Below are 16,492 nucleotides of genomic sequence, written 5' to 3'. Positions count from 1 at the left end.
TCTTGACCTAACCTAAATCTAAGAAGTGAAACCTTGTCTCTCACATCGATGACATCTAGAATATCACATCGTCAATTTCTTAAATATCCGGTAAACAAAATTAGATACCAGCTAACATACCAAATATTTGTATAAGTCAAAGTATAACCCTCCTAACTTATATATTAGCCAACTGAGTTGTCCTTATCAAAAAAAAAAAATCGTTAGCCCCGTGAATATCGAAAACAACAGTATTAACAAGCTAATGTTACTTAGAATAAAGATTATGAAGATAAATATAGAAAAAGCCATACAACAATATTTTCCAGCTAACACAACTATTATCCGGCTCATAAGCTCCATTCTCTCTCCTTTTACAAACTGGTTTCATCCTTGCATTGCCCAATCTGCAATCACCATTAGATTCCTCCGATTTCTAGTCTACAACAGCCGTCAACAGAGAAGCAGGCGGAGCAACGAAAGCATAAGGAATCAGCTCGATCGGACCTCTGGATTCAAGGGAAGAAGCGGCATAGATTGTGGGCTCTTATTTCTCGCGGACGGTCTGAATCCATGGAGATGGACGACGTGATTGTGCAAGGATGCCAGGATTCTAGCTCATATAAGAAGAGATGGAGCCCTGAAATTGAACAATATATGAAGTGGGTATAAGCCCTAATGATGGAAAATGATTCAAAACGGAAAAACAAGGAATAGACTTACAATTGTATAAATCCTAGAGACTCTGGTGAGACTAAAGAATAGAAATCGGAGAGTTTATTTTGGAACAAAGGCTCCGACGGAGAACACAAAGAGATTGAAAGAGATGAGAGATGGTAACGACGGAGAAACCAAAAATAATGAGAGAGATGAGATAGTTGATTTTGAAAAGAAGAGTGCATCAATTGTAGAGATTAGTGTAGTCTCTCTCTCTCTCTTCACGGGTGATGGGTTTTGCAAATAGGCATAAGGAAAAAATGGACATAAAAAACACATCATCTGAAAAGTCAAAATTCCATCTACGCAAATATACAAGTTATCGGTGTATGGGGACCGCAATTTCTAAGATCCTAAATAAAAATATTTGTATTTATATATTTTTTGTTAAAAACATAATTTTAAATTTCATAAATAAGAAAAAAACTAAAATATCACAAATAAATAGTATGAAATTTGATTTTAAGCTTTTATTATGGTCTCCGAAATATTAAAAACATTTTTTGTATTACTTGAATTAATAAAACATATATTAGAGCATCAATATTAAAGAGAAATTCTCAAGAATTTCTTATATATTTACTTATATTTTTTATTTTGTCTTTTAAAAATTTAAAAACATAATATGCTGGGCTAATAAAGAAGGAACACATAAAGAACGAGTATTTAAGAAAAGTTTAGGGATTTTTTTTTTTAAAAGTCCAAACTTTATGTTTCCTAAATTTAGGGAGTTTATTAATGAAGAAACGTCTTTCATGTTTTTGTTCCTTCTCCTCTTTCTTCACTAAGTTTCATTATTATAGTGTGAGAGACTCCTTCTCATACCCTCACTAATCATGCTCTTAATTTTTTACTAAGTCGGAGATTCTCCTTAAGACTTAAAAAAAACGCTCTCAGGCGACTTTCTCGAGACGGTTTGGTAAAGCTAGTTTGACTTTCACACGGTTTTGCCAAAACCCCGGTTTATTGCCTTTCTAGTCATGCTTACTAAACAGGCTTTTATCTGACCTCTCCACCAACCCGATTCTTTTTCCCTTTTTAGAAGTTTTTTTCAAAATCCCATACCACCACTGGTTTCTCCGACGTTTCTCCACGGCGGAGGCCGTCTAGACTCTACCTTTGCACCCCATTACTTTGTTTCGCATGGAATCCGAACTACTGATGGGGGAAGACAAAATTAGGCTCTCAAGAACGGTCTAAACGAGGGTAGAGTCGAGAGTTACTCCTCTACCACAGCGTCGTCACATCTAAGCCACTACAGCCACATATCTCCTTCCCCTGCACAAGTCTAGAAATTAGTTACTCCGGCGACCTCGATACCTCCGCTTAAGCTCACACGAACTACTACATTCTACGACATAGTAACCATACTTGCTTCAGACCCAAGCCACTCACTCCCGTTGCAATATGGCAAGGAGATTCACATCTGAAGAGAAAGGCAAAGCTATTACCCAAAACTCTACTGGGCCTCCGCGTCTCAGGATGCGAGCACCGGAGTTCGACCCTACCGATCTGATTAAGGAAAACATGCTTAAGCTTGTGGGTCGGTTGACGAATCCAAAAGAACAGAGGATGAGAGCCGTCCTCTCCTACCTAGCGAGAAAATGGAACCTGATGGAACACGCCTCAGGGTCAGACCTAGGTGATGGCTGCTTCCAATTCCGATTCAAGAAGGAGGAAGACCTTCGAGACGCCCTCAACAATAGACTTTATAAATTTGGGTGCTGGATGATTATTGTTCAACGGTGGGAGCCAATTATCTCTCAAAGCTTCTCATCGCAAATTCCGTTCTGGATCTCCTTAAGAGGGATCCCGCTCCACTACTGGCACGAAAAGGTGGTACGCAACATAGGCCTAGGCTAGGGGAGCTTGAAACTTATGAAGTGACGAAAACTACAGCTCGGGTTAGGGTAGTAATTGATGGGCTGAAACCACTGATAATGGAGGCGGCAATGGACTACGAGTCCGGAGAAGAGAGCATTATAGCACTGGATTATGAAAACTCACTGCTCTAACTGTTACCGCCTCTCCCATCTACAGTCGCAGTGCCCAGAAAGAGCTACTACATATCCCAACCTAACAGAGGACACTACTCCAGTGCAAAGAAAGTTGCAGAGATCTCCCACACCGTCTCACCAAACAGTCTGGGAATCAAAGGCCAGTCTACTGGTTACAACAAGCCATACCAGCAACGTTTGGATCGACACGGGGGACCTTTTGGGAACAGAGTCTCCTCTGCGGCACTCCATCCGCCAGGACCGCGAAACAAGGTTGCACCAAGTTCCTTCCAGCAGAACAACCCTCAAAAGGCTCGAACTCAGATGGACCACAGAAACAACGAAGTTACATCACCGCCTTATACGAGGCGTAGAACCACATACCATACAGACAGACATAGAGAGGGAAACATCGCAGAACGTAAGGATAACTCTCCAGTCTTACAATGGAGAGCTAGATCACCGGTGGTAGCCCAGGAAGTTACGCCTCCTAGTTCTCCTTTCCAACCTCCTAGACGCTCGGTTGGAAGAAACTTGGAATCTAGAGATTTCCCACCAGCTATTGAATTACCCTCCAGAGAGGAGGTGCTGGAAGAGCTTCGAGAAACTACTCTTCAATATATATGCTGCCCTGATCCTATGGAAAGTGCAGCACGAAAGCAACGTGTACTTCAGAGCGAGATGAATAGAGGTGTGGAAGAAGCAGCTACTCGTATCTTACAAGCTTCAGCTGCTCTGGCGAGAACTGAGACATTACAAGTATCAGAGCTACTCGTATCTTACAAGCTTCAGCTGCTCTGGCGAGAACTGAGACATTACAAGTATCAGACCTTCAAATCCATAGCAATCAGGAGAACTTGCAAGCTTAAACCTCATCTGTGCCAATAAGAAAGCGGGGACGCCCCCCAACATCTAAAGGGAGAAGAACCACTGTTAGAGCTAGCCCGAAAAAAATTTCCGGTATGGGATCAAAAAAGAGAAACATAGCTCGCCTTCATGCTTCTCCAGGGACATCATCGCGTGCGGGCACAAGACAGACTACTCAACAAGCTGCATCATCTGCGTCGGCTACAGCACTGCCGATAGTGCTAATCCCAGCAAGTTCGAGGAATACTATGGATTTTCCTCGGCAAACTCCCGTTCTTCCTTAGCAATATTGAGTTGGAACTGTCGTGGGTTGGGGAACCCCATGACAGTCCAACATATTAGAAAGCTCCGACGACAAGCTTCCCTAGATGTAGTCTTCCTCATGGAAACCAAGAATCAAAATCCCTATGTGCTTAAAGAACTTGAATTTATGGACACGGATCATCATTTCCTAGTTCCCCCGGAGAGGCCTAGTAGTGGAGGACTCGCCCTCTTCTGGAAACAAGATCTAAATCTTCAGATTCTATCTTCCTCCAAGAATGTAATAGATACCATGATTACCCATAAGGGAGCTACTGTTTATACAACATTTGTTTATGGGGAACCAGAAGTGCCTAATAGAAGTGTTATTTGGGATTCTCTGATCGATCTTTCACTTCATAGAAATGAAGCATGGTTATTAACTGGTGACTTCAATGAAATCGTGGATAACAATGAAAAATCAGGAGGTCCGGAAAGAGCAGAAGGAACTTTTGGAGCCTTCCGAGATATGCTTGCTCGCTGCGATTTATTTGACCTCAAGCATTCCGGTAACAACTTATTTTGGAGAGGTAAACGACACAGTCACATGGTATATTGCAGGCCAGACAGAACTGTGGTTAATCCGGCTTGGTCTGATAGATTCCCAACAGGGAGATGTCAATACCTTAACTTCGAAAGCTCGGACCATAGACCGTTGATTACAGTCTTTGACTCACCAAAACGCCATAAAGGACGCCTCTTCCGCTATGACCGTCGACTTCGGGACAATGAAGACGTGAAAAAACTTATAATGGAGGTCTGGAACGGTAATACCGAAGCTCCCGTGAATACCCGCCTCGCTATGTGTAGAAGAGCCATCTCATCTTGGACTCGAGAACAGCATGTTAACAGCAAGGAGGAGATCAATAGACTAAAACAATGTCTGGAAGTGGCAATGACTGATCCACAAGGTGATGAAACCCTTATTACAGCTCTCAACTCGAAGCTAAGGATCGCGTATAAGGCTGAAGAGGACTTTTGGCTACAAAGAAGTAGGATTATGTGGCTATCCTTAGGTGACAAAAACTCCGGCTACTTCCATGCGATAGCTAAAGGTCGACGTGCTCGCAACCGCTTGACAGTTATAGAAGGTGAAGACGGCACGGCATACTACGAAGAGGATCAGATTGCGCATCAAATTGGCCTCTATTTCTTGAGCATCTACACATCAGAGATAACAAGCGAGACTACCTCAGCCACAAGAGACATTGTCACATCAGCCCCTGCACCCAGGATATCGGCCTCACACAATGAAAATATCGTATTAATACCCGATGCAGCTGAGATTAAAATGCCTTGTTTCTCATCCATCCGGACAAAGCACCAGGCCCGGATGGCTTCTCGGCAAGCTTCTTCCACTCCAACTGGAGCACTGTCGGACCGGCTCTGATCCTCGAAATCCAGAACTTCTTCAGAACTGGTTATATGCCGCCAGCGTCAAACACTACGCATGTCCGGCTTATACCAAAAGTGACTGGAGCTAAACTGGTATCGGAATATCGGCTGATAGCCTTGTGTAATGTACTCTACAAGGTTATCACGAAGATCCTCTCACTCCGACTCAAACCTATACTCCAAGACATCATCTCGAAAACCCAATCGGCCTTTGTACCCGGGAGAGCTATTTCCGACAACATCCTCATTACTTCATGAGATCCTCCATACGCTCAAGATGTCTGAAGCAGAAATCCATTGTTCTATGGCGCTTAAGACAGACATGAGCAAAGCTTATGACAGGTTGGAATGGCATTTTATTGAGACTGTCCTGGAACGATTCGGCTTTGCGAGCTCCTTTGTCAACCTGGTTATGCAGTGTGTGAGCTCAGTTTCATATTCATTCCTCGTCAATGATACAGCACATGGCAGAGTACTCCCCTTGCGAGGAATACGACAAGGAGATCCATTATCGCCTTACATCTTCATACTGTGTGGAGAAGTATTATCCGGACTGTGTAGACGAGCTCAGCGCAGTGGCCATTTGTCAAGACTGAGAGTGGCCATTCCGACTCCACGCATAAACCATCTATTGTTTGCCGACGATACTATGTTTTTCTTGGATACGGACGACAGGAGCTGTTCCTCGCTGATGAAGATACTACACCAGTACAAGACTTCCTCTGGACAGCTTATCAACACCGCCAAATCCTCAATCTCCTTCTCAGCAAAGACCCCGCAGGTAATACGGGAACGTGTTAAATCACACCTCGGGATTGCACAGGAAGGAGGAGTAGGTAAATATCTAGGACTCCCGGAACATTTTGGTCGACGAAAAAAAGACCTATTCACAAGCATTGTCGGCCAGATCAAACTGAAGGCAGCTGGTTGGGCATCGAGACAACTCTCTAGTGCTGGCAAACTAGTTATGTTGAAAGCGGTGCTGACTGCTAAACCATCCTTTGCGATGTCATGCTTCCAATTACCGGTGAGTTTGTGTAGTCGGATTCAGTCAGCTTTTACGAGATTTTAGTGGGATGTGGCTCCGGATAAAAAGAAAGTGTGCTGGGTAGCTTGGGACAAGATCACGGCACCTAAAGCGGTGGGAGGCTTAGGAGTAAGAGACATTCAAGCCTTTAATGCGGCTCTCCTTGCGAAGCAGGCATGGAGGATAGTAACGAAACCAGAGTGCTTATTATCAAGAGTTTTACGGGGAAAGTATTGCAACAAAAGCCCCTTTCTCCAAGCTGAGGCACCGAAAGCCGCTTCCCATGGCTGGAGAAGCATTTTAGTAGGAAGAGACCTACTGATAACAAACCTGAGCAAAACCATTGGAGATGGAGAAAGCACAAGAGTGTGGAAAGATCCATGGTTGAGTATGGATTTTCCGTCGAGACCAGTCGGCCCTGTGCAGGAGACACACCAAGACCTCTTTGTCGCAGACCTCATGTGTAGAGGAACGAGGGAATGGAATATCCCTAAGATACAGAGCATCCTACCCCAGCATGTACCGGAGGACTCCTATGTATGGCTCGCATCCAGTTCAGGTATTTATTCAGCTAAGTCTGGTTATTATGTGGCAACAACAATGGAGACAATCGAGCCCACAGCCAACCAGACATATTACAAGGTGATCTGGAAATGCAAGACTTCACCGAAGCTGCACCTCTTCCTATGGAAAATAGCCGAGGGAGCTCTGGCTCTAGGAGAGAACCTAGCAAAGCGAGGACTTACGTCCAACGTAATGTGTCGGCATTGTGGAGAACTCGAAACCGCTGAACACATCTTCCTACAGAGCCAGTTTACTAGAGTGATATGGAATTTACAGATTTGGCCATCTAGTTTGAGCCCAGCGGAGTGTACTTCATTTAGTGAAGCCTTCTTAGGGTCTGCATCATTGCCCCTGCTACCGCCGTGGGGCCTGACAGGGAATATCTTCCCATGGGTTGTATGGGGAATTTGGACAGCAAGGAACTACTTGATCTTCGAAAACAGGGCATGGACGCCATTGGAGATTCTTACCAAAGCGGTAAGTAATGCAAAAGAATGGCATCTTGCTCTGATATCTACCACTCAGCCTCGCGCTTCTATGTCACCTAGCTCGATCCCACCCTTACAAAACACATGCCTGCTATGCTTTACTGATGCAGTGTGGCATGCTACAACATCTAGAGCAGGATGTGGGTGGATCTTCATCACCCAGAAGGACGAGCAACCACATCAGGGTACGGCTACATTTGATAACACCTCGTCCGCACTAGTAGCTGAAGCGTTAGCTATTAGATCGGCTCTTCTCAACGCCCTCGAAGCTGGCTTTACAAGAATCTGCATCAAGTAAGATTGTCAAGCATTTGTTGCTGTCATCAACTCGAAGAATCCCCCGAAGGATCTCTACGGGATCTCACGGGACATCGAGCATCTATCCCTCTCCTTTGATTGTATTGTTTTTTCTTATGTATCCAGAAACTTGAACTCCTTGGCTGATTCACTTGCTAAATCAGCTCTGTACTTGACTACCACCAACTATTTTTAGTTGGGCTGAAGATCTTTAATATGTGATGTGTTGTGTTAAAAAAAAAAATTGTTTTACTAAATGCTAAGCAATATTTTGTTCTGTGTTTTACAGTTTTATTCGCAGTCATCACATGTGTTTGCAAATAACATTTCAAGTATGGACACAGCCATCGATGTTGAACTTGGTGAACTGAATTTGCATTTGGCAGATGAGTACCAACAATGCTATAAAGAAAACATTCTCGGAACAGAGCCAAACTCTGGTTTGTTGATGCATATAGAAAAGATTAGCTTGAACTGGGCAAGAAGAGATTGCAGAAACGACTTAGTGCTCTCTGTAAACGTGACTACAATGAGGATCTATTTATCATACAAGCGCGTCGAATCTTTTACAACAAATGCTGTCTCCTTCGAAGCTCTCGTTAAGAAGTTAACTGTTTCAGGCGAAAAGACGAATAAGACTGGAGGAGTGGAACTATCCCATGCAACTGAGAAAGAAACTAGGCTTGCGAACCTTACTCTTACACGTTTCATTGTAAATTTCTGTGATGCTACAGGATTGGATAATACAGTTACAGACTCGGTCTCTCTTGAAGTAACAGGGTTTAGCTTTTCTCTCAACAAGGATAAACACTCAACCGAAATGGAATTTTTAGGGGGGAAAGCCATCTCCAGGTTACATTGTTTGATATGCACAACGCCAAGCTTACACGTCTATCTGGTGGGCTTGACATTAATTTTCTTTTAAGTGCGACTGATATATCGCTGGGTTGGGAACCGGACGTTCATCTATATTTATATGGACTGTATCTGCGTTTGAGTTCATTGGCATACGCACAAAATGTTGAAGAACATGAATGCGTGGCCGGTTTGGTTGACGTGGAGACGACGGAAAGGAAATCGATCTTTGCTATTGATGTGGAAATGTTGACGATATCAGCTGGGCTAGGAGATGGTGTGGAGGTTAAATTTAATGCACGATCAATTTTTACTGAGAATGCTTTCATAGGACTGCTTGTTGAAGAGCTTATGCTTGCTTTGAACGGATCTCGAGTACTGAAAACTACAAGAATGCAGCTATCAAGAATCCCTACCGTCCTTGGGACTGGGTAGTACAAGGACTCGATGTTAATATTTGCATGCCATACAAACTGAAGTTGCGCGTCATAGCTGATTCCATTGAAGAGAAGTTGCGAGACTTGAAGCTTATAACTGAAGCTGAAGAAGAAAGCTTGGAGCCTAAGAATTCAAGTCCAGGTTTTGGCCGGTTAAGATTTTGCATAGGAAGGCTAAACGCATATATTGAGGAAGAACCTATCCAGGGTTGGCTTGATGAACACTATCTGCTGCTGAAGAAAGAAACATGTGAGTTGGCTGTAAGATTGAAGTTTGTTGAAGATTTTATACACAAAGCAAGTCATAAAGGTGCAGAAACAAGTGAAAGAAAAATAGTTTTTGATGGGGATATGAAATTGATGTCCATGATCCTTTAGCTATTAGCAAAGTGAAGGAAGAGATTCAGATACAGTCGTTTTGATCATATTATCAAGCATGCCAGGGTTTAGTTCCCACGGAGGGTTCAGGTGCTTGTAGGGAGGGATTCCAGGCAGGTTTTAAGTCAAGTGCTGCTAGAAACTCTCTTCTTTGGGTTTGCGCCACAGACTTTGATTTAAACTTGACGGCAGTTCGTGGCTGTGATGATGATGCTGGGTTGATGGAAGTCTTGAGAAAGCTTGATCCTAGTTGTAAAGAAATAAGTGGAAGCAAGGTTAATCTGAAAACTGGAAGCTTGGTGGTTAAGTTAAGAAATTACACACTTCCTCTTCTCTCTGCGAGTTCTTGCAAATGTGAAGGTCCCATTGTTCAACAGGTATCATTGTTTTCTTGTTATGATTAATCTTTGTTATTATCTCTCACTTGACTGGTTATTGACTTCTTGAAATTGTTCTCTTAAACTAGGCGATGAGTTCTCAGCCACACTCGGATTTGCAAATGAGTCCATGTGCCCGGCCACAGGTTTCCAACGAGGAACAAAGCTTACCTTGGTGGGATAATATGAGAAACAACGTTCATTGCAATATCACTTTATCTTTTTCTGAATCGTCCAAGTGGAATGTTCTTGCTACAACAGATCCATATGAGAGTCAAGGTAAACTCCAAATAGTGACCGGTCCTATCGAATTTAAGCAGTCAGATGGTCGTGTGGTTGTTAATGCTAAAGACTTTTAAGATAAAGTTGAGGAGTCGACACTCTCTAAATGTTCCAGCTGGCGGCAACTCTGGAGCTGCGTTTTTCGAAGCCCCGCTGTTTAATATCGAAGTTACAATGGACTGGGAATGCGAGCCTGGGAGTTCTTTGAATGTTGTTGATCCGCTCAGATCAGCATCGCTCTCGCTTCGATTCAATTTATCCCTTAGACCCATTGACAAGAATGAGAGCATGTCTCGTTCATCACCAACAATTAATCTTGGAGCACAAGATTTGGCATGGATACTCAAGTGCTGCAGTTTGTATAGTGATCCTCCGCACAAGTTACGTTCTTTCTCGGGAAGGCCTAGGTTTGGAGTCCCAAGAGTTGTCCTAGTAGCTGAAGACTTATCTCTAGATCAGGTGATGACGGAGTTTATGGTCCGTGTAGATGCCGCTCCTTTTCTAATAAACTACGTGCCTAGTGACCTTGATGACCCTGCCAAAGGATTGATTTTTGATATTAAAGAGCTAAAATACGAATTATGCTACAGTCGCGGGAAGCAAAATTATACATTAGAGTGCAAGCGGGATGCACTTGACCTTGTATATCAAGGTCTTGATGTTCATGTGCCTAAGGGTTTTATTAATAAAGATGGGCACAAGGGGGATGAAAAGAATCGTGATGCAGGGTTTCTATTGTATTGTGATTATTGTACTATTAGAAGACAGGCTCCAAAAGCTGATATTGAAAGACTATCGGCATGGCAGGAGGCTGGAAGAAAAAATCTTGAGGTTACATATCTGCGGTCAGAGTTTGCAAATAGAAACGAGAGTGATGAAGATCTACAATCAGATCCTAGTGATGATGATGGATACAATATAGTCCTTTCTGACAACTGTCAGCGGGTCTTTGTTTATGGTCTCAAACTCTTGTGGACGATAGAGAATAGGAATGCTGTTTTCTCTTTTGTTAGCGGAATATCGAAGGGGTTCGAACCTTCTCCTTCTCGTCAGTATACGCAGAGCAAGATTCTTGAAGGAAACCAAAAAAATCAAGAGGAAACTTCAACATCTTCTGCAAGCTCAGGAGAAAGCCGAACAATTGGTATGTGTTCAATTCATTTAGTAACTGCCATTTGTTTCAGAATTTTTCTCTTCTTACACAAATTTTTTTTCACGATGTGGAGTTTCTAAATATAATGTAACTCCGCAAAGAACATTATTAACTTTTGACACTGATCTATATCAAGATAAAGTTGAGACCAGCGGATCTCATGAAGAAGGCACTAGTCACTTCATGGTGAATGTCATTGAGCCACAGTCTAATCTTCACTCAGAGGAGGCTAATGTAAGTAATCATATGCGTGAGAATGTGCATTCAACAGCTTTACCTGTTTTAGTGCGTGGTAACATAGTTAACCAACCAAATTGGCGCTGTTATTGTTTTGGGTGTAAAGAGTTTGTTTACTCGTTGATACACCTTACTTTGATGGATACCAGGGTCGCTTTCTGCTGGCTGCCGCTAGTGGTCGTGTTATAGCACGATCATTTAAATCTATTATGCGTGTTGACGAAGAAGTAATCGTGCAGTTTCTTGGCACAAAAAGTTTACAGAGTCCAAAACGTATTCCTGAAATGACATGCACAAGATTGGAATTTTCTGTGATGTTAGAGCATGTGCAGGCCCATGTTGCTCTCACTGATGTTGACCCAGGTGCTGGGGTGCAGTGGCTCCCAAATATTCGAAGAAACTCACCAAAACTGAAGCGTACTGGGGCTCTACTTGAAAGGGTTTTCATGCCTTGTGACATGTACTTGCGGTATACCAAACACGAAGGTCTATCCCCAGATCTGAAGGTAACACCATCTAGTTATAGTTTTTGCTAGAAAACTAGTAGGTTTCTTAAATCTCTTCTCTGTTTTAACGATCTAGTCCAAATTCAAAGCAACATCCAAAAAGTAGGCAAGTAAAGATCTAAATGATAATATAGCACCAAATGAAAGGAATTGCATTGCCGGTTAGGAGTAGTTCAGTTGAAGTACACATAAAACAAATGCCCTCGTGTAACTATAATGGGTTTCCTTTTCGATTCTAATTGTCTTTCTAGACAAGCAACCTAATTATTACCTCCTTTGTAACTACATTCTTTTTTTTTTGGTTAAATTTTGTAACTACATTATGCCCTTTTGCAGATAAAACCATTCGAAGAGATTACTTTTAATTCGCGGAATATAAAAGCTACAATGACATCTCGACAGTTCCAAGTTATGATGGACGTTTTGACCATCCTTCTCTTTCCTCCAACGCAAGTAACCAAAACCTGAATAAAATTAAAGGAACGACCATTTTCATTTGTTCTTCTGTGTAGTTAATTATTAGCTTGAAATAGGCACAAGTAAATTTTATAATCCATATTTATTCTAAAGCCACCATTTCAACTAAATGATTCGTATGGGTAAACTTCAAAAACTTGTTTTCTGTTTGTTTTGCAAGCATTTTCTTGCATTATAATGGAGTTCTTTTTATGAATCAGGCCTCGCAAAAGTAGTATCCATTTTCCAACTGAAGATGATGACGCTGTTGATGAAGTAATTCCGTACGGAAATGAAGAAGTAGAAATTGCAAAAATCAACCTTAAAGAGAAAGAGTGGGAGCAAAAGTTGCTTCTTGATGATATTCAAATATTGTCTCATTATTCCGATAATATGGAAGACACGCATGTGGAGAAAGAAGGTGACTCGTGGATGATTAGTTCCAGAAAATCCATACTGGTAAGTATCTACGTACGGAATAATGTTTGTTTTTTTTGAATGGATGAATAATGTTTATTTAGATTTCCAAACTAAATAAAAGTACAGATTTTCTTTTATTGAAAGACTATCGGCATGTTTGCGGAATAGTGAAGAAAATGTTTATAAAAGTCCTTTATGTGAAATATTTAGGGCTAAGAGCATCTTTAACGCTAAATGCGTTTTAAAGTTTCAACTTTTTTTCTAAAAAAAAAAAAAAAAAAAGTTATAATTCAATCCAATTGCGGGCCGCCACTTGTTGGTGGGGCTCGCAAACAGTGCAGAAAACAGGCCATTACCGATCTTTAATTCATCACTTCTGTTATCCATTTTTGTTGTTTTTGTGGGACTCCAAGGTTAAGAAACCCACTTATAACCTGGGTTAAAGATAGTCTAAATAAAAGTACAGATTTTCTTCATTTCAGCCCTTAATATTTCACATAACCACCCACCACTCAAACTATTTTCCAAACTTTATTTTTTGAATTGGCATAGATTTTTCTTCATAATTCTTTGTTCCGGCTTCAACTAATTTCATTACTAAGTGATGTGCATGCAACCATTATATTAGATACAAATCTGTTTCTTTTGCATGAGCTTTACTTATATTCTTGAGAGTAATTACGCCAAATTATAATGTTGTGACGATATAAAGTTGATATTATTCTTGTTGGTCTGATTTAGGTGGAAAGACTAAAGAAAGAGCTCTTATATGTACAGAAGTCTAGAAAGATGGCTTCTGCATCTTTAAGAAGTGCGCAGCAGAAGTCTGCAAATCTGCAACTGATGGAGAAGAACAAAAGTGCACCATATGCTATGCGCATTTCCTTGGAAATTAATAGGGTTGTTTGGTGCATGCTTGTAGATGGTAGAGCCTTTGCTGAAGCAGATATAAATAACATGGTAAGTTTATGCATCATGTTTAAGTATTCACAATCATAAATATCCTGACTACTCTTTATACAAATGGAATGTTTGAGAGATAACATCAATTTACTTCGAATCTTTCTCAGTCTTCTTAGTTGATTGCTTAGTTCGTTGCATTATGTAAAAAAAAAATAGTATATATTAAATTGGATTTATACATGCAGATTTATGACTTTGAACGAGATTACAAAGACATTGGTGTTGCTCGATTCACCACCTAGTTCTTTGTTGTTAGGAACTGTCTGTGTAATGCAACTTCGGATATGATTTTATCCGCATGGAATCCTCCATCCGAGTGGGGAAAGTACGTTTTCCTTGCTTGCTTATCTACCATGCCTGTATTTTTTCCATATGTCACATGATTTCCAAGACATTTATTATGGTTTCTTGATATTTTTCTTTATAAATGATGGTTTTATAGTTGCCTTTGGAAAAAGTATTGATTGTTTAAGAGATATGAAAGGAACCATAAGGCCATAACTATGAACTGTATGAAGTGTGCTTCATCTTTCTTATCACATATGAAGTGAAATGTAATTTTGTTTGCAGGAAATTCATGCTACGTGTGGATGCAAAGCAGGGAACACCAAAAGATGGAAATCATCTTGAACTTTTTCATGTAAGTATCTTCGGTTGCTTTGTATCATTTAATTCTGGATTTGCAAAAGTGACAGACAGAAACATGCTAATACTTGTAACTCTTGTTTTTATTTTATGACTTCTTTTGATCTTTTTAAATGAACTGTTCTTGCTTGTTGTGTAAGTTTCGATATCCCTTTGATAATACCTGTAAATCTTGTAGGTGGAGATTTACCCTCTCAGAATCCATTTGTCAGAGACAATGTACAAAATGATGTGGGAGTACTTCTTCCCAGAGGAAGAGCAGAATTCAGAAAGGCGACATGTCAGAACTAGCATCACAAAATCATCTTCAATGGTACACAAAAATATATTCTATATTTCACACTAAAATAGAGTAACTCTATTATAGAGTTGAATTTTCTCTAATGGTTCACTCTGTAATAGAATTACTCTATATTTCACTCTATTACTAGGTGTTTTCCTGCACCATGTGCAGTAAAGAATTTTTTAAATCTAACTTATATTTAAAAAATAAATTTTATTAAATATTATAGATTTTACTATTTTCTTACTAATATTTAATATAGATTTGATATATATTAAATCAATTTGTATAAAACTAATAAAAATGATATAAAATTGTATAATTATCAAAAATTTAGCCTAAACAATATTTATAAAATTTGTAGTATATAAGAAACTAATGATCTTACGATTAGATATTTAAATTTTTAAAAAATTGTAGAAATTTTTGAAAGCTTTAGTAATACAAATTATATAATTACACAAAATAATAATATTTCGAAATTTAAAATGTTATATATGAATATATTTATTTTATAGATGATGTATGAGCTATTACCATATTTGAAAAAAGTTTACCAAAAAGAAATATCAATATTGAATGTAATATATGAATTATTACTATATTTTAATAAGTTTACCAAAAATATAAATCAACATTAAATGAAATTATCCATGTCATATTTTTGTAGAAGTCATGTCATCAATTTTAGTAGCCATGTCATATTTGTTTTGTTACATTGATTATAGAGAGGACATGTGGCAAAATCACTTCGCAAATATAGTCTAGGGGATAGAGTAACTCTATTATAGAGTGAACCAAGTGAACCATTGGAGCAAATTCAACTCTGTAATAGAGTTACTTTATTTTAGTGTGAAATATAAAGAAATTTTTTGTGTCCCATTGGAGATGCCCTTAGCATTAGCTTGTAGATGAAAATCTGATAAACAAAATTAAGTATATATAAATCCTTTTTGATTAACTTTGTGCCTTGCAGGAAGTTTTGAAAGTTTCGACAACAGCTGGTTCAAAACGTGTAAAGAGACAGTTAGCAAGTCATGAATCTTCTAGCTCTTCTGCTGCAGTACAGTCACAAAGCAATGTTGACTGTGTTCAAGTAGGCTTTCATTATAGTTTATAAGTCAAAAAGTTTTGAATGAATTTTCACCATTCGTTTTCAGAATATACTTGCATTCTATTTGCAGAAATCCAATATCCTAGACGTTAGGTCTACCGCTGGTGTTTCAGCTGATCAGGAATTGAGACGAACTTCTTCTTTCGACAGGACTTGGGAAGAAAGTGTGGCAGAATCTGTAGCTAATGAACTTCTTCTACAGTCTTATAATAGCCCTGTCTCATCTTCCAATGACCAAAAAGGGGAGTCATCTAGACAGATGAATCTCAAAAACGCAAAAACTGACAAGCCTCGCAGCTCTTCTCGCAGAGAAAAGAAGGCTAGAAAAAAACAACTGGAGATGATAAAGATTTCCAATATTAAAATAAGACAGGTGAGTTGACTAGTTTCTACAACTACATTGTAAATTTAAGGTCATAATGTTGAAAGGTAAACTTGATTTGGATCAAGTTAAGTATTGGGCTAATCATGTGTTGATCCAAAACTTAGTCCAAATTCTAGAAAAATCATCCACCTCCAATCATCCACCTCCTTAGAATAAAAATCTAGATATTCTCATAGAATTATCTAGATAATTATGATAAAAAATCTTAGATATTATGGTAGAATTCTCTAGATTTAGGATTAAAATATGTAAGATATTTTGTATTTTGGAGGCTATAAATACCTCCACTCCCCTTTCATTTTGCATCACCAAGAAATAAACAAAGCTTGTAACAAGTAATAAAAATCTTCTTCTAAGTTATAAAATCTTT

The 16,492-nt window shown here is 39.7% G+C and overlaps 1 long non-coding RNA gene and 1 pseudogene across 1 annotated transcript; one reads left to right on the top strand and one right to left on the bottom strand.

Moving 5' to 3' along the window:
- LOC106312765 overlaps window positions 1-16,492 on the top strand; it is a 29,233-nt pseudogene that overhangs the window by 8,080 nt on the left and 4,661 nt on the right.
- LOC106312766 lies at window positions 168-959 on the bottom strand. Its single transcript, XR_001264221.1, has 2 exons — window positions 703-959; window positions 168-619 (listed from the first exon to the last, which is right to left on the bottom strand). It is a non-coding gene; the product is annotated as an uncharacterized LOC106312766 (long non-coding RNA).

Source organism: Brassica oleracea, chromosome C8 (genome assembly GCF_000695525.1).
Source record: "Brassica oleracea var. oleracea cultivar TO1000 chromosome C8, BOL, whole genome shotgun sequence".
Classification (NCBI taxonomy): Eukaryota; Viridiplantae; Streptophyta; class Magnoliopsida; order Brassicales; family Brassicaceae; genus Brassica; species Brassica oleracea.
This window is presented reverse-complemented; position numbering and strand designations above follow the sequence as displayed.